At 37.0% G+C, this 19,314-nt stretch overlaps 1 pseudogene; it reads right to left on the bottom strand.

Annotated features, from left to right (window-relative positions):
• Positions 1-8,596: 8,596 nt before the first annotated feature.
• On the bottom strand, positions 8,597-18,006 carry LOC141494075 (histone H3.3A-like; annotated as a pseudogene).
• Positions 18,007-19,314: the final 1,308 nt, after the last annotated feature.

The following is a 19,314-nucleotide window of genomic DNA, read 5'->3' as shown; positions in this document are numbered from 1 at the left end:
TAACACACAGAAGGATATCTAATAACTAAAAGGGTTATTCCCTTTTCCTCTCTTCCAAATGAGTTCACGATAGACATAAAATGTTATATCAAAAAGACTTTATAGAAACATGCAAAAATTAAATTTCAGGACAAAAGTTCATGACCAAACAAGGAATGAAGAGGATCACAAAAGACAAAATAAACTTTGATTATATAAAATTAAAAGGTTATGGCAACATAGGAAATTTTGAAATGAACAATTTCAGAGAAAAAGGGGAAGATCTTTATGAACTGGTGGTAAACAGAAGAGGAAAACAATTTATATTTTGATAATAGTATTCCCAAAATAATAGCATTGAAATCCATAGTCCCTGAAGAGTTTCTGAAGACATTTATCAAGGGTCACACAGTCAATCATAATAAGAGGGACAAGGAGAGACACAACAAGAGGAAGCATATAAATGAGATAGAATAATTGGTTGAGAACAATTTTTTGGTGTGGGAATACACAAATAGGGAAACTGCTCCTCTTCTCATGCCGGCCTGATTATAGTTGGAGAAGAATATAATCAGGATGATGAGAAACAATTTTTATGTGCAGACTGTACCATTGCATAAGAAACCAGGGCAACCACTTGAGCTATTTTTGCTCCCTCCAATCCTCTCCTCTCTCTTAACCAGGTTCAACAACTGACTGTTAACCAAGGACTCTGAGGAAAATACTATCACCCTCTGAGAGTCAAGAAATGAGTGGGCTAGAGAACTTCTCTACTTCATTTCCTTTGTGAAGTGTGTAGTAAAGGTAACTATGGTTTTTCTCCTTTTCATATTGAAAGGATCACTACAAATGGTTAAATAACTTGCAAAGCATTAGAGAGAACCCTAGCAGAGGTAGAAAGCTGAATTACAATGTATTCCTGAGCAAAACAACTTTAAAATTATACTTTCTACTTTTCTTCAAATGTTGCAATTCCCTATTACTTTTCTTTTAGAGCAGATGGCCTATAAGTCACCAGTGAATTGATGTGTCGTCTAGAGCATCCATCCCCTAAGATTCAAAGTAAACCCAGCCCCTCCCTCCCCAGCCTGGAGCAGGCTCCCAGGCCATTCCAGTGCTGGAAGCTAGTCAATGCAAACTTTCAGTTACATACTGAGCCCAGTGGAAAGAAGCAAGTACTCAACTCCTGGTCACAAGTGATATAGTGAACTGGTTGCCTAAGACTAGTGGCCAAAAGAAAAACCAGCTGTAGAATTTTCTCAATGATCCTTTAGAATCTTCCTCCCTACCATCTCCAAGATCTCCAGATAAAGAACAAATTTCAGAGAAGTTTGCATTTAAATATTTGCAGCTCACAGGATACTTTTCTTGGTCTCAGAGACACATATTCTATGTATATGTGTGCATGCTTCTGAGTGCACACACACACACACACACACACACACACACATACACACACACACATATCCTCCTTTCAACACTAAATGCCTAACCTCTAGTCTTTCACAGAATCAAAACCTGTTCTCAAGAAAGTCATAGATAGTCATTCACACTGCAGTGTAACCTAAGACCCCAGCTTCTCTCCTTGGGAAAGATTTGATCTCAAGTTTTCTCTATAGAGAAAAAGACTCTGACCCATTTAAGGGATTCTAGGTTTCCTATACATGTATGGGGAGAGATATTTGAACCTTCTCAAAATCCCTGCCAAGATAGGCAATCATCCTCCCCATCTTCGTGTAACTGTCCTGATCTGGAGTTATTTCTGAAATAATTTTTTAATACATTCCTGTTTCAAAAACATATATGCCATGCACATATTGATAGACAATAGTATAGCAGTATCTATTCGGTTCTGGACATTCCCAGGGTCTCCACTTTCAACCTGATCCACTAGATGCCTTGCTGCCAGTCACTCAGTTTCCTGCCAACATAGTTACTATATTATCTGCCAGAAGGAAGAAGCTCTTGGTAGAGAAGAGATTAGGAGAAAGACCACTAATTCTCTGCCTTTCTCCCCTTTATCAAGAGGCTTTCCTTTTCCTCCCTCAGGTATGATTACTTAATATTCTGTAATAAAAAGAAATCTTGTGAATGAGGAGGAAATGAAAGTTACTCTGTGGTGTGAGAGATCCAGGCTAAGGGAGGGGCCAGTACCTTCATGTAAACAGAAAACACAGACCCAAAAACACTCTCTTCCTGCTGTTACTTCTCTGTTGCCCAGTGTTGCTTAGCTGCAGGGAAATGAAACCAGGTAGAGGCAGATAATTTCACTGGATATTTCCTGATATGTAAAAGACAGCAAGAATGAGAAACATTTCCAGTAATTTTGACATGCAGAACAAGAAATATAAATGGGCTCAAGGCAAGTCAAGAATGGCACATTTTCAAAATTAACTTCATAATTTATGAAATGAAGACAATATAAGTAGCAAAGAAATTTTGAACAGGAAGGAAATTAGTTTCTAAATTGACTTCTGTGTTGTAGCAAAAGCTCAAGTGATAACTGTTTGTGCCTTCTAAATGTTGGTGCTCTAGGGCAAGCCTCAACTACTCCACTTAGTTATCTGAAGACATTAATCCCTTCTCTACCCATCATCAGGATATTAGGATTAAGAGCCAAAAGCACTACAGAGAAAATTTAGCCCACATCTCTCAGTTTTCAATGAGTTTATAATAAACTAGAGAGCAAAAACTCAAACCCAAGTCTTTGGGGTCCAAATTCATTATTCTTTATTGTTAGATAGATCTGATTACATGCCCTAGAATAATAATAATAATACAAAGACATAATTCTAGCCTGGGACTCCCACTCTGAGGAGAACCAGACTAGCCTCTGACCCAACTTTCTGCTCCTTCTCCTGATAGGAATAAAGAGGGGGTAGAAAGAGAAGGAGAGAGAGAGAGAGAGAGAGAGAGAGAGAGAGAGAGAGAGAGAGAGAGAGAGAGAGAGAGAGAGAGTATCTCACATAGAGGTGAGTTCCCTTGTGATGCGATATGCACCATATATAGTAGTCTCCTTGTGTGGCTCAAAGGGAGGCAGAATAGATCTCTCTCTCTTTTCTCTCTCTCCTCTCTTTCTCCTCTCTCTCTTCTCTCTCTCTGTCTTCCTTTGTCTCTGTCTGTTTGTCTCTCTCGTCCCTCTCTTCTCTCCCCATTAGCTTTCTCTCTGTCTCTCCTCTCTCTCTCCTGTCTCTCTGTCTGTCTCGTTACTTTCTCTATTTCTCTCTGTGTCTGTCTCTCCCCTTCACCACACGTGGGGGTCACTTTCTTTACGCCACTATTTGCATCCCAACACTACTTAAGACAACAATGGATACATGGTAAATGTTTAACAAATAAATACTTTTAGCAGATAGCTATCTCCTCTTAACAAGATTGCTGAGGCAAATATGATCCATAACTCATTCACTCAGAATCTATATTGCCTGGTTTCTTTTTTGGTTTCCTTTGCAAAAACCTGGAGAATCTTTATTTGGAAGTGAGAAAACAACTCATTTCAATGAACACTTCTTAAGTAGCTGCTAGAGATAAGGTGTGCACAGAACATAAAATACACATACTCATCTCTCAAGAAACTTACAATCAATCAATATTCATTTATTGAGTATTTGCTATCCTAGGCACTTGGAAAACAAAGGCAAATCTATTTTGCCAAAGAGAAGTAATAAGTTATTATGATATAAGGGAGAATGAAATAAAGGGTTCAGAGAATGGCCAGTTAACATTCTATGAGAAGTTGGAGAAAGTGAGAGCATTTTCACCTGGAAGGAAGGAGATTTAATAAGGTCCTGTGTAGGGGCAGCTAGGTGGCACAGTGGATAAAGCACCAGCTCTGGAGTCAGGAGTACCTGGGTTCAAATCCGGTCTCAGACACTTAATAATTACCTAGCTGTGTGGCCTTGGGTAAGCCACTTAACCCTAATTTGCCTTGCAAAAACCAAAAAAAAAAGGTCCTTTGTTGTCCTCTGAATACATTAATATTTTCTGCTCATGTCCCTAGTTAGAGATCAAGAGCTCTCAGACAATGGCCCTGTTCTCAGAAATACCCCATTTTCCTATGGAATTCCTAGAAGTAAACTACCACCTTTTATGAGAATTAAGATCAGATCTGTCAAATACAGTGTTTAACAGAATAGCAGGACACAATTAGAGTCAAGGATGGGCTGAATCAAACAGAAGTAGTTGGAGGCAAGGAGGGAAAGTCAGTCATCCAATACACATTTATTAAGAAACTTTTTACTAAATAGTAGACACTGTACTAAGTGTTGGGGATACAAAAAGAGAAAAAAGATAGTCAGTCCCTGCCTTCAAGGAGCTTATAACAAGCAAATAAATACAAACAAGTGATATACAGGATAAATAAGAAGTAATTTTAAAGGGAAAGCTTTAGAATTAAGAGGGGTTGGGAAAGGCTTCCTCTTTTAGAAGATGGAATTTTAGTTGGAACTCAAGGAAATCAGGGAAGATAATATGGAGAGATGAGGAGAGAAAGTGTTCCAGATATGGGTGACAGTCAGAAGTAATACCCAGAGTAGACAGATGGAGAGCTTGCTCATGAAACAGCAAGAACACCAGTACAGTACATGGAAGAGGGATGTAAAGTGTAAGAAAAATGGAAAGGTGGGAGAGAGTACAGAACATGAAATGCTTTTTAATGTCAAACAGAGGGCTTTGCAATTGATCCTGGAAGTGATAGGGATTCACTGGAGTTTATTGAGTAGGAAGAGAGCTGACATTATCAGGACTGCACTTTAGGAAAATCACTTTGGTGACTTAATGGACATTGGATTGGAGTGGGGAGACTTGAAGCACCAGCCCCACAAGCAAGCATGTGGGCTAACAGCTCATTTGACAAAAAGACCTCAAACCCCCAGAGCTGAAGGGAACAAGCCCCAGCTTCTCTTGGAGCACCTCAGAAAGAGAATACCTGAGTCACCTTGGACTAGTCATTTGACCTCTGTAAATCTCCTTTTTCTTATCTGCAAAATGAAACTTGAACTCTATGACCTCAAGTCCATTAACTCAATTTATTATCTCTTCCCAACCAATTTTCATAAATCCAAACTCATTGCTTTCTTGCAAATTGTAACCTTGGGGAAGATGTGTAGTATTGGTAATGCTGCCCTGCCCTCTAGAGGTTGTAAGGCAATAATAATAAATTTTTAAAATTTTTAAATACTAAATAATAACTAAAATTTTGAAAAATTCTTTTTAAATGGCTTTAGGAAAATAGGAAGAGAAAGAAGAGAAAATGTCTCTGCCTACTTTTATTGAGTCCTGGAATATCTAATCCTTTCCATTCTAGTTTCTGAGATTTCTATGTATCTCCTCTATTTCTCACTATTTCTTAACATGCATCCTCCACTTCAGTCAAATCTCCTTACTTAACCCTAGAATTGCCATACTTATTCCCTCCTCCTCGATTGCCCTTCTATTTATTAAAGTCCTACTGATTTTTTTTCAGGCTCAAGTCTGTACTCCACCATGCATCCTTCCTTCTCTAATTACTCTTGATCATAGTCTTTTTTCTTTTTTTCTTTTTTCTTTTATTTTTTGTTCTCATATCCTACAGCATGTTTTCTCTACACTACTTGATATATAGTAGGGTTGTTTACCCATTTCCTGTGAGCCCTGGCTCCTTCATTCTTTCTAATATTGTTAAGTTCCAAAGAGAGGGACCAAAGAAATTGAGACAGTGATTGGTTACATTTTTAAAAAAAGGATTTAAGAAAGTGAATTGAGAGTATTCCTACTAGTGCTGTAACCTTGGAAAAATTCCACTTTTCCCCTTCTCATAGTTATTCAAATAGGTAACAGGGCAAATACTGAGGTTACCTGACAACTCTCTAGACCTGTGTTTTATTAACTATTATTGATTTTATTAACTATTAATTATTATTGATTGGGGGAAGGCTAGATGAATCCCGAGGGGGGAGCTATCAAGGACTGTTCCTATCCTATTGACTTTTGGTTCCAACTAAATAATGTCATAACCTCTAACTTATGGGACCTTTCAACTACCTGTTCCTTAGCATCTAAAGTCCTTCAGCTTCCATTCCATTTCTTATGGCCTTTACACACACACTTGAACCCCAGTGAGTTTTGGAAATAGGAATGGCACTGTATTTTAAAGCACAGGACCTAGATTTATACCCTAGTTCTGCTACCTTTCACCTAAAAAGAAGGGCAATTGCTCGATCCCTCGGAATCTCTAAATACTATGAAGGCTACATTGATGAAGGGGAAACAACTTTCAACATGTGTTATGCAATGGAGACTATCTCAGAGATAGTCAGAGAAGCATCAGTGGCTGCCATGGGAGAAACTAAATCCAAAGGAAATAAAAAACAAGATCTACATAGATGGAGTCAGGCAAAAATGTTAGAAGAGAAGGAAAGATTTTACCTGTTTCCCTTTAGTAATTGGTTATTTCAAGCTGGAACAAGTCTCCTAGTCCACTATTCGATACCCTGGATGTCATTGGAAACAAAAAAATCTCCAAGTTTAGGATTTCTCAGTAGGTTCTCAGGTTATTTCTCATAACCTGAAGATTCTTGTTGCTTTCAGGGCATCAGATAGACAAAGCAAAGACAAATCCTGGAGAACTGAAATAGTAAACATCAAAGACCTAGAGATAGGACAAAGGCATTGCAGTGACCAAGGGGAGGGTATTTCCCCAGAGATAAACCAGAGCCAAACAGCTACAAAATGTTAGCCACTGAGATGATCAGACTGACTCTCTCCTCATCTCCCTTTCTTTTGCCTATTTACAGAGCTGATCCTTTAAGGTTTTCATCAAGTAATATCTTGCTCTAATTCTATTCCCCAAGAATATTAAGAGATAATTGGAAATATCACCAGGAAAATCCATTTAACAAAGTTTTTTTCTTTATAGTTTTATATAATTTTATTTAAAATTTATTTAAAGTTATTTTCTTTACTGTAACTTAATAAAACATGTTTCGGGGGGGCTTTTAATCCAGTTGTCAGGTTATTTCTTTTTTCTTTTTTTTGTTCTCATATCCTACAGCACTTTTCTCTACACTACTTGGGGGGACAATTAGTATATAGTAGAGTTGTTTACCATTTCCTGTGAGCCCAAATAATCTAAATAATCTAAAAGAGTTTAGTCAAACAAAAGAGATTTATCCAATATGGAATGATGTGATACAAATTAAGTTGTTGAGTTTTTTTTTAATTTTCACATTTCAGAACAATATTCCAGCAAGATACCATCAATTATACTAACCTTAACTGGTAGAAATGGAAATAGTTTAAAGGTTTATAGGAAGTGCTTTAGTGTACAATGAGAGTACTGAAGCCTTGGGGTGTCTTTCTCCTTACTCCTTCCTTACCATCACCTACACACACACACACACACACACACACACACACACACACACACACATTTTATATTCCCAGGTGAACTATGGGCTCTTGGACAAAACCAGCAAACTGGTGGCTTAAGTATACCTCCATCTGGTGGCCAAATGACGCACTACATCCCCTAGTTGGATAATTCATTTTCTCTAGATCACAGAAAACTAGGCAGCAAACCTGAGTTCAGTATCTATTGCTATTGCAGCAACATCAGTGTCACCTGAGACACCCTCCAAACTAAAACCTAGATCATACCCATAATCACAACTACATTTAAGCACCAGTGCTTAAAGGAGATACTGCCTGGCATCCCTGCCCTGGAGGAAATTACATTCTAATGGGGAGGGTGATTGAATGAATGAATCATATGAATGGATGGATGGATGGATGGATGGATGGATGGATGGATGATATGAATGAATGAATGAAACACTTATCAAGTGTGCCAAAAAACAAAAGGGATGCAAACAGAAAATTAGAGACAGTTGCTAATCTCTAGTAATTAACCTAATGGGAAACAATCTTCTAATAGCAGGTTTCAGTTCCAAGTCAGATGGAAAGGTTCCATGGCCCTTAGGATGTCTTGAAAAAGCACATGGGTAAGAGATCTTCTTTAATGTCATTTCCACTGATAAAAAGTTATGTCCTTTTCTGTTCTTGAACCATCTGAAAGTGCCAAGGAGTCTTTTCTGAGCCTACTGCAACTATGGCTACTGAGCAAGCACCTACATCGGCAGAAGCAGTTCCACAGAGGTTGCTCCCCTCACTGACAGATGCAAGGGTGAAGCTAAAAGTGGAGCTGGTGGTCTGAGGGACACTGCTATTATCAGGACTTTTGGGCTAGGCAACAAGCAATTATCTAGACATGTACAAAATACAACTTCTTCCTGTAACACTGTGTCCTACCTACATGGTTGAAGACATGATTGACACTAGTTTAATGAGAGTCCACTGCATAAATGTGGAAAGACTATTAAAGCAACCAGGCAAGTAAAATTTGAAAGAGATAGGAATGAGTCAGTATTTTGAATTTTCAAATGTCTAATGTGAGCTCCCAAATTTTTTTTTTTTTGTAGTTTAATGTATTTAATAGCAAACTTACAGGAACAGCACAGAAGACAGACAATATTAAAACCATGTACTTGCATGTAGGACAACTCAGTTAGAAAGTATAGTGAATGGATGGAATCTACCGTATGATAAAAATGCTACAAACACCATTTAAGTTGCCGTCAATAAGAAATTTACTTTTTAAAAAAATCCAAATGCTGGCATTGTCCAGAAAAATTTAACAGGTTTATTTGTAATTGTTATAAAGTTGAATCGTTGAAATTTGTTCACGGAAACATTTTTTTGACCGCATTAATGCTTTATGTCCTCGCATTTATATTCAAAATTCACACACAAATGAAAATGGAAAAAACTTGCCAATACCTGATTCTGTCTCCTATTTTTCCATTCGCAATCATATACTTAGGTATCTTTTGACCCCATGGGAAAAAAATATCTAACGTTCAGAACTACCAATAACAGGAAGAAGAGATTTTTTTTTCTGTTTTGAGAATGAAGAATGTTTCCCATCATAGTGGAATTTAAGCACATTCTCCACGTACGCGGCGTGCTAGCTGGATATCTTTTGGCATGATTGTGACACGTTTGGCGTGGATAGCACAAAGGTTGGTGTCCTCAAACAGGCCCAGCAGATGAGCTTCACTTGCCTCCTGCAAAGCACCAATTGCTGCACTCTGGAAGCGCAGATGTTTGGAAGTCCTGAGCAATTTCACGCACCAGACGCTGGAAGGGGAGCTTACGAATCCGAAGTTCGGTGGACTTCTGAAAACGTCTGATTTCACGGAGAGCCACAGGACCCGGCCTGTAGCGGTGAGGCTTCTTGACCCCTCTGGTAGAAGGCACACTCTTGAGAGCAGCTTTTGTGGCGAGCTGTGTGCCCTGGGGGCTTTACCACGGGTGGATTTACGGGTGGTTTGCTTGGCACGAGCCGTGTTCCTGAAAACTTCTCCTTAGACACCCCCTTCGCTACGGCTGGGCTGGCGCAGCGGGAGGCGGCCCTGGCGCTGGGAGGTGAGCTCCCAAATTTGCAGATATATAGACAACGTGGAGAGGTTGCTGTTTAACAACCAGCTCTCTCAAAAGAAAAAAAAAATAGGGACAAAACACACTTTTAAGTATTTAAAACACTTAGGAAAGTGTCAAGCACATTATTGACACTTGGTAAAGGTTTGTTGATAGAATGATTGAGTTTTTTCGGCATTATTAATATTTACTCCATTGCTTTCTTAAGACTAGTAAATTTACAAAACAATAAATGGATCCCTGATATGTTTTCCACTCTCCAAGTGGCTCTAGAGCTAATTTCAACTACTCATATTATATTTCCATTTCTAGATTCTACAATCCAAATACCAATATGAGCCTTTTCTGATGAGATCATTTCTTCTTGGTTGAGCCAAAAAAAAAACCGAATTCATCTACTCTTATATCCTATCATCTGTCCTAATCTGTATAATACTTTTCACATTATTATTTGCCTTTCTTTTTGTAGTGGCAAAGACTTGGAAATTGAGAAGATGTTCTTTAATTGAAGAATAGGTGAACAAGTTGTGGTATATGATTGCAATGGAATACTATACTATAGTGCTATGAGAAATGTTGACTAGGATGATTTCAGAAAAACTTAGAGAGACTTACATGAACTGATGCAAAGTAAAGTGAGCAGAACCAGGAGCTCATTGTACATTGTTAACAGTAATACCTGTTCAATGATCAACTATGAATGACTTAGCTGTTTTCAGCAATACATTGATCCAAGACAATTTTAAAAGACTGATAATGAAAAATGCTATCCATTTCCAGAGAAAGAACTATGGGGTCTGAATACAAATCAAAATAAAATTGTTTTCCACTTAATTTGTGTGTTTTTTGTCTGTATTTTGTTTTATAAAATGAATGATAAGAAAATATATTCTGTGGGGCAGTTAACTGTTGCAGTGAATAGAGTACCAGCTCTGGAGTCAGAAGGACCTAAGTTCAAATCGGATCTCAGACACTTATTAATTCCTTAACTGTGTGACCTTGGTAAGTCACTTAACCCCATTGCCTTGCAAAAAAGAAAAAGGAAATACATTTTGCATGATTGCATATGATTAACCTATATCAAGTTGCTTACTGATTCAGGGAGGAGTGAAGGGAGGAAGTGAAGAAGTTTCAAACTCAAAACTTAAAAAAAAACAAACATTAACAATTGTTTTTACAAACAACTGGAGAAAATCGTCTTTTAAAATTATCATTTGCCTTGATAAAATGTTACTTACCATTTATGATTGTCATGTTTATCATGTGATTGTCATGCTGGCTAAGAATAAGTGAGTCTTTCCCTTTAGAAAAACTAAGGGAAATAACTTTGATCTCAATTCCTAAAAGAGAGCATTATACTCAGACTACCAATATTTGAGGTGTGGCATACAGATAAAATTCTAGTCCATTACCCCCTTTAGAGTTAGAATAAAAAATGAGTACTCTTCCAGGCTCAGCTTTCACAAAGGACATATCATAGTCGTCCTTGAAGACATGGTAAATCAGACTGAAAATTATATCCATCCATGCTATATCTGGACCTGCTGATCATTATTCGACATTCGATCTAGCTATATTACATAGAGAATAGATTAAAGGTAATATGGAGGGGGAGAGGAAGAGATCAAAAGAGGTCAACTGCAGAAGATAGGATTTGAGCTGACTTTGAAAGAAGTCACATAAATTAAGGTGGAAATTATGGAGCAGGGCATTCTAGGCATGAGAGATAGCCAGTGCAAAGATAGAGCTCAGTATATGGTTGTACATTGCCTCCCTTTCTTCTAACATCTTGCTCAAAAATGTAGGGACTCTCCTTTTAAATGTATTCTTTTGGGGGGGTGGCTAGGTGGTGCAGTGGATAGAGCACCAGCCCTGTAGTCAGCAGTACCTGAGTTCAAATTCAGCCTCAGACACTTAATAATTACCTAGCTGTGTGGCCTTGGGCAAGCTACTTAACCCCATTGCCTTGCAAAAAAAAACAAACTAAAAAACAATATGTATTCTTTTCATCCTGGTTATTAAAAAATAACTATTTACATTAAATTAAATAGCCTATCATATTAGATTATTTAATTTGGAGTCAGAAAAATTTTATTTATTAGCTATGTAACTCTCTCCAAACCATTTAACTTTAGCCTCAATTTTCAAATCTATAAAATGATAATAAATGTACTTATCTCACAGAAGTGTTATGAGATAAACTCTGTAAAGTGCTTTGTAAATCCTAAAGTGCTATATTAGTGGAGTGGACAGAGCCTGGAGTAAAAAGGACCTGAGTTCAAATCCAACCACAGATACTTAATTTCCATGTGAACCCGGGCAAGTCACTTGACCTCTATTTTCCTTGGTTTTTTCATCTATAAAATGGGGATAATCATAGTACCTACCTCCCACTGTTGTTGTTATTATTAAGATAATAATTTTTAAAGCAAAATAAATACTAAATAATTGTTAGCTCTTATTTATTATTACTGTTGTTATATTTCCAGAGGTCATCACAATCCTACAAAACCTTTTTTCTTTATAGTATACACAAAAGGAGTAAGAATAAAAAAGTCTAAAAAATTATCCTGTATACACAATATAGTTAATATGCAACAAATATTTGTTGAATAAATAAATGAATAAGAGAAAAGACTATGAAGTCTAGAATCCAAGGGCAGGGTTGATCAGGAATGGCCGGTCAATAGGAGAGCTACTAATATGTTAGAAATGAGAAATTAGGGAGGACTGTGATTATAGTTTTGGTTTTGGTTTTGGTTTTTTTTTTTTTAATGAAAACTAAGGAACAAGAAATTCAGAGTTGGCAGAGGTGGGGGGAGGTTTACTCCTCCTGTTGTTTAGCAGGATACTGAACGAACCAGACAGTTGCATATGTTTCATTAATGAATGGGAAAACCTCAAAGAAAGAGCATTCTAGTGCAGGCTAGATATAGAAACAAGGAGAATTAAGAAGGAAAATAATAAAAGGAGAAATATATGGTCATAAAATATTCAATTCAGGAATATTTTTATAGGCTATCCTCTTTGTTCCTTGTCCCCTCTTTACAGAGAGGGTGGAGAAAGAGGAGGATGCTCAATATACTTTGCTTGATTGAATCAGGTTCTGCTCCCCTGCTCCTCTTCTCTTCCTTTCTTCCAAACCCCAGTCACAGGTTCTTAGCCTTTCAAGAGTAAAGTATGTTTTGTTTATGATTAATCCCTCTCAGAATCTATCCTTCCTCTAATTTCCCCCGATTCCCTCATTCTGTTACCTCCTATTTCCCTGGTGAATTGATTATGTTCCTATCCCAAACTGTGTATGTTCTACCCTTCTTTGACCAACTCAGTTGAAAATAAAGTTCAAATAGCATCCACTTTCTTCCATCTTGTCCATAATGTTTCTTTTCCCTTCTTCCACTTTTCCTGAAAAATAAATCTCTTGGACCCTCCTTTTTTAAAATTATCAAAATATAACAAAACCATTCGAAGGTGATATATTCTCCTTATAATCTTTGATAATATTAGAATTCTGAGGGGAAAATACTTATCCTTTCTTATTATAACAAAGATACCTTATATACATATATATATATATATATATATATATATATTATAGAGTCCTGACCATTTGCATTTCTCTAATCCTTGATGCTTTAGAGCATTTTTCATATACTATCAATTATTTATAATAACTTTATAGAGAAATTTTTTTCATTTACTCATTGTTTTAGCCTTATTTCCTGAGTAGGGATTGTGTATTAGAGTAAGTCTCTGTATACTTCTAGAGTGACTGTTTTAAATAGTTTTCTAAGCCTCTGGTCTGTCTTAACTGTGGTCTCAAAACTATGATCTCAGAGTACTGAGTTCTGCATTCTTTAAAAAGAAATTTAATCAAATTTATTTCTTTCAATTAACAAAAACTTATCTTCTCTCCCTTCTTGTTCCACCATTAAAAAAAGTCAGTCAATCAGTTAAATAAGCATTATTAAAACCTTCAAGGACTTCATAATCTAATGAAGAAGACAACAAGCAGATGACTATGTACAAATGAACTACTTTCAGGATAAAGAAGAAATAATTGACAGAGGAAAGACATTATTAGAATTACAAGAGATTAGTAAAGGCTTCCTTTGGAAGGTGGGATTTTACTTGTTATTTAAAAGAAGTAAGCGGGGCAGCTAGGTGACACAGTGGATAGAGCACCAGCCCTGGAGTCATCTGGCCTCAGACTCTTCATAATTACCTAGCTGTATGACCTTGGGCAAGTCACTTAACCCCATTGCCTTGCAAAAACCAAAAATAAAATTAAAAATTTTTTTAAAAATCAAAGGAAGTGAGGAAATAAAGATGATCAGGGACAGTTATCCAGACATGGATATGTAAAGTTACAAAACAAATTCTCACATTAACATGTATGAAATGCATACATCTCATTGTCTAACATCTCTATATTAAAACATGGTTAGCTTGCTTCTCCATCAGTCCTTTAGAATTGTAGATGATTATTGCTTTGTCAGAGTTCTTAAGTCTTTCTACATTTAGTCTTGAGTGTTATTATTGTATAAATTCTATTCTTCATTCTGCTCACATTATTCTGTATCAGTTCATATAAGTCTTCCCAGGTTTCATACAAATCCTTCCTTTGATCATTTTTATGGTATATTAGTATTACATCATATCCATATACCTTCATTTGTTCAGCCATACTCCAAATTATGGATATTCCCTTAGTTTATCACTATAAAAAGAGCTATTAAAATATTTTTGCACACTTAGGTTCTTTTCCTCTTGATTCTCTTTGGGTAGTTAGGTAGTCCAGGAGATAGAGCAATGGGTCTAGACACAGGAAGATCTCAGATACATATTAGCTATGTGAACCTGGGCACATCACCCAGGTTACCACCAAGAGTTGCAGTTAGGAACAAATGAGATAATATTTGAAAGTCATCTAGTTCAATGCCTAACACATTAATCAAAATATAAATTGTTGCTACTGTTGTTTTTGTTCTTTTTAGGATATAGACCTAGTAGTACTTATCACTCTATCCAAGGGTCAGCTAAATAATTTTAGGAGCATAATTACAAATAGCTTTTCAGGATAGCTAGACCAATATACAATTCCACAAATAATTCATTAATGCTCTTGTTTTCTTGCAATCCCCCCAAAATTAGTCATTTTGCATTGTTCTCAACTTTGCTATTTTAATGGATGTGAGATGGAATCTCAGAGTTGCCTTAATTTTCATTTCTCTAATAATTAGACAATTGATACATCTTCAAATGGCCATTGAAAGGATCATAAGGTCAGCTCAAGCTAGAGAGCTACAAACTTTCAGCAATTCCTATTCCCTAGTCTGATGCCCTCCTGGACTTTCTACACTCCAGACCCTGACTTGAATCTAGACAACCCTACTGCAAATTTACCACAAGGTGGAGCTCTAGAAGACAATTACAAATCAATTCTTTCAGCTAGGCCACTGCAAATTGAGAGCAACAGCCCTGCTTGCTTACCCCTTCTGTGAGCCCATAGTTTTAGGGTCACAGTGTAAAAGCTATAGACCTACCTCCAGTACCGTGAAATGAATCTGGGATTCCACTCTAATTTCAGACACAGTGTTATAACTGCCAGTGAATGCACAAAAAATTAACTAACCAATTTAGATTTTATACATATATATATATATATATGTTTGTAATGGGAGATGGGTTAAATAGAAACCACTCTCTGCTCTGATCATACCCCCTGAAATGTTGAATCTGTGTCTCAGCCTTTCTGGAGAAATATGTGGCTCCATTATAAAAAGATTAAGTATTTGGGAGTGATTCACAAAACCCTAAGAAGTCTCTTATTCTATTCTGTGACCCCTGGGAAAGATGTTGACACAATTTTAAAAAGAGAGATAGCCACCACTCTCTCTTCCAAAAACTCTCTGGAATGTACAGGTCCCGTAGTTCTTTCTCCCTGGGCTTCTTTTTAAAGGTATGCAAGGCAGCTTCAAACATATGACTACTAGAGTATATGTGTTCATCTAAACTAGCCTGAGCCTGAGCTTTGGGTCCCCATCTGCTTCTAATTTTTTTTTAAATATTCTTTCTCTGAACCAAACAGTAATGAACAAATCCAACTTTAGAGGCATCCTCCTGAGCTTGAGAGATCTGGAGCTGTCAACTGGAAATAATTGACAGCAAGAAGGGTGCCCTGTACCTACCTACATACTTCTTGAATATTACCATAGAAAGGAGAAGCCTCAAGCACAGGTCTGGTTTGCCTGAAATATGGACCTTGCAGGAGTTGTTCAAAGACAGTGAAATATAAAATATGAAATGCTAATTCAACTGGTCCCAAAACTTCTTCCTGTTTGGATATTAAATAGTTGTTCCATGCCTGACTTACAATATACATTTAGTACTTTGCTATATCATCCATTTGGAGAGATCATCAACATGATTCAAATCTAAGTTTTAAGTGATTCTACCCAGTACTTTAGGATAGAAATATGAAGAGCCAGAGAATTTCAGAAAGGCCTTTTTTAGAATCTGCTTCCCCAAAACTGATCTCAATCTGCATTCATGAATCCAGATCTGAAAGGAGGTCTCTTAATGAAAATGGAAAGCATGATCACAGGGTCCTTCCTGAAGCCCAGAGAAGTTTTGTGTCTTATTACATACTGAAGAAAAAAGCAAAGTCACATAAGTGAGGATAAATACAAAAGGGCAGGGTGGCCCTGTAAGAATAGTATTGGAAATGTTAAAACTCAAATTTAGCTAAAACCAACAAGGTCAATAAAAAGAATTATTTTTAATGGAAGAAAAAGATAGATAAGAGAAGGAATACTCATTTCAGTGTAGTTAGGATAATAATAATAATAATAGAAGAAGAAAGAAAAGGGATAAATGATCAATTCTAATTTTGCATGTGTTTTCTGTCAAGGTGAATGATGTATAGAATGGAAAGAACCATACAGAAGCAGTTAATAGGATGCTAATATTCAAGAAGAAATAAGGAGACAGCAAGACCCTTATAAAATTCAAGTCACCAGATCCAGCTTGAACTTTCTCTGGTATTGAAAAAACTGCCACTATCACTGATTGATCACCAGAAGGTCACAGACAACTAAAGAGATAATACAAGACTGGCAAATACTCTGTTGTTTTTTATTTTTCAAAAAAGGAGGCAAAGTTCAATCTGTACACTCTGAGCTAGTGATTTTGACCTTAATTTCCAGAAAGTTTCTAAGACATATTATGAAATTAGTGAACTTGTAGAAAAGGAAATGGAGATGACAGAGAATCAGTGTGGTTTCATAAAAACAAGTAATGCTAGATTAACCTCATTTCCTTTTCTCAGAAGAATGTCCAGACTACTTGATCTGGGGAATGTTACATATTCTATTAACCTCAATTTTAGTCAAACATTTAGAAAAGTCTCATATTTCAGTTTTGTGGAAAAGATATCAAGATAAGGACTATAAACTAGTACAATTAGATGGATTCAAAATCAGTTAACTGACCAAAACCAGAGTAATCATAATTGGACTGATATCACCTTGGTAGTCCATCTCATATGGCATGTTCCAGGAATCAAAGATAGTACACCAGTCCAATTTGTAAATGATATGATGCTAGTATAGATAACCAAAACATGGATGAATTGATGAGCATTTATTAAATACTTATAACATGAGTGATAAGAGTCAGAACTCAACAAGATCTTGTTAGTCTACAGTATTGGCCAGAATACAATAAAGTGAAATTTATTAAGGATAAATACTTTTATTTACTTCCTAAAAAATCAACTTTACAAGATAAAGATGGAGGAAGGAGGCACAACTAGAAAGCATTTCATCTGAAATTATATGAAGATTTTGACATATTCAATAGAAGTTGGAAGTTATATAGCAAACAAAAAAGCTAACACAGGGGAGAAGAGTCAAGATGACAGAGTAAGTCAGGAACTCTCTTGAGCCATCCCCCAAACCATTCCAAATACCTTTAAATAATGATTCTAACCAAATTCTAAAGTGGCAGAACCCACAAAAATACTGAATGAAATAATTTTCCAGGTCAAAACAACTTGGAAGATCTATGGTTAGGGTCTATTATACCAGGGTTAGAAAGGGCCCACAGCATAGCCCAGCATCACCAAAGTGAATCTCCTCTAGTCAATCAGATACAGCTCATGGATCGCCTGGGTCCTGGGGGATGCCTGGGTCCATAGCTGCAGTGGCAGCTTGCAGACCTCTCAGCCCAAGGACAATTGGGAAGCTCAACAGGTTAACTCTCTCACATCAGAGTGAGAGTGGAACCCAGTCCAATGCAGGCCTCAGAGTAGCCATACACCTTCCACCAGGGACCAAGAGCAGGCCTGGAGAGTCACTGGGCAACTGCCTCCAGAGCACTCAGCCCAGATGGCAAGGTCAGGGGAAATTGGAGGTCTCTTTGCTATCCCTGAGGTGGAACTCTTTCTTTACCCATACACAGATCCAGGTCACAATCTGGGGCCCCAATCTCAGGAAAAGGAGCAGAGACACAACAGAGTTCATTGCCTGCAGTGGAGCATGGATTCTCCATGGTTCTAGGGGAGAAAGGAGTGCTTATGGCCATCCACAAGGCCAAGAGGGCAGTCACAGCCTCTCATAATACCTTGGAAGAATTGAGAACTTGAAGAACCCTGTGAGGTATCCCTGAAAACAGCTATAAAAACCCTCAAAAGCTTTGGGCAGTGCGACTTCCTCCCTGAAAGCAGAGCCCTACCTTAAAAAAGAGTTAAAATCATAAGCTGCATAAATGACCAAAGAAAAAATTACAACCATAGACAATTACTTTGATCCTATGAGGAATCAAAACACATACACAGAACATAACAAAGTCAAAGTTTCTGCATTCAAAGACTCCAAGAATAATATGAATTGGTCTTAGGCTATGGAAGAGTTCAAAAAAGATTTTGAAAATCAAGTAAAGGAGGTAGAGGAAAAATTGGAAAGAGAAATGAAAGCAATGTGGGAAAAGCATGAAAACCAAGTCAGCAGCTTAGTGAAGGAAATACAAAAAAATACTGAAGAAAATAACATCTTTAAAAAGTTTGAAACAAATGGAAAAAAAGCAGTCCAAATGGCCAGTGAGGAGAAAAATATCTTAAAATTCAGAATTGATCAGATGGAAAATAAGATACAAAAGTCCTCAGAAGAAAATAATTCCTTAAAATGTAGAATAGAGCTAAGGGAAGCTGATGACTTTGTGAGAAATCAAGAAACAAAAAAAGACAAAAAGAAAAATGAAAAACTAGAAGAAAATGGTAAATATCTCATTGGAAAACAACTGACCTGGAAAACAGAACCAGAAGAGACAATTTAAAAATTATTGAACTAGGGGTGGCTAGGTGGTGCAGTGGATAAAGTTCCGGCCCTGGAGTCAGGAGTACCTGGGTTCAAATCCGGTCTCAGACACTTAATAATTACCTAGCTGTGTGGCCTTGGGCAAGCCACTTAACCCCATTTGCCTTGCAAAAGCCCTTTAAAAAGTATTGAACTACCTGAAAGTCATGACCAAATAAAGAACCTAGACCTCATTTTCCAAGAAAGTCTCCAGGAAAAATTGCTCTGATATCCCAGAAGCAGAGGGTAAAATAGAAATTGAAAGAATCTACCAATCACTTCCTGAAAGAGATCCTAAAATCAAAAATTCTAGGAATATTATAACCAAAAGAGAAAAGATTACAAGCAACCAGGAAAAAACAATTCAAAAATTCTGGAACTACAGTCAGGATAGCACAAGATCAAACAGCTTGGAATATGATATTCCAGAAGGAAAAAGAGCTTGGATTACAACTGAGAATCAACTACCCAGCAAAACTGAACATAATCTTTCAGGGGTAAAAAG

This window comes from Macrotis lagotis, chromosome 7 (assembly GCF_037893015.1).
Source record: "Macrotis lagotis isolate mMagLag1 chromosome 7, bilby.v1.9.chrom.fasta, whole genome shotgun sequence".
NCBI classification, from domain to species: Eukaryota; Metazoa; Chordata; class Mammalia; order Peramelemorphia; family Peramelidae; genus Macrotis; species Macrotis lagotis.
This window is presented reverse-complemented; position numbering and strand designations above follow the sequence as displayed.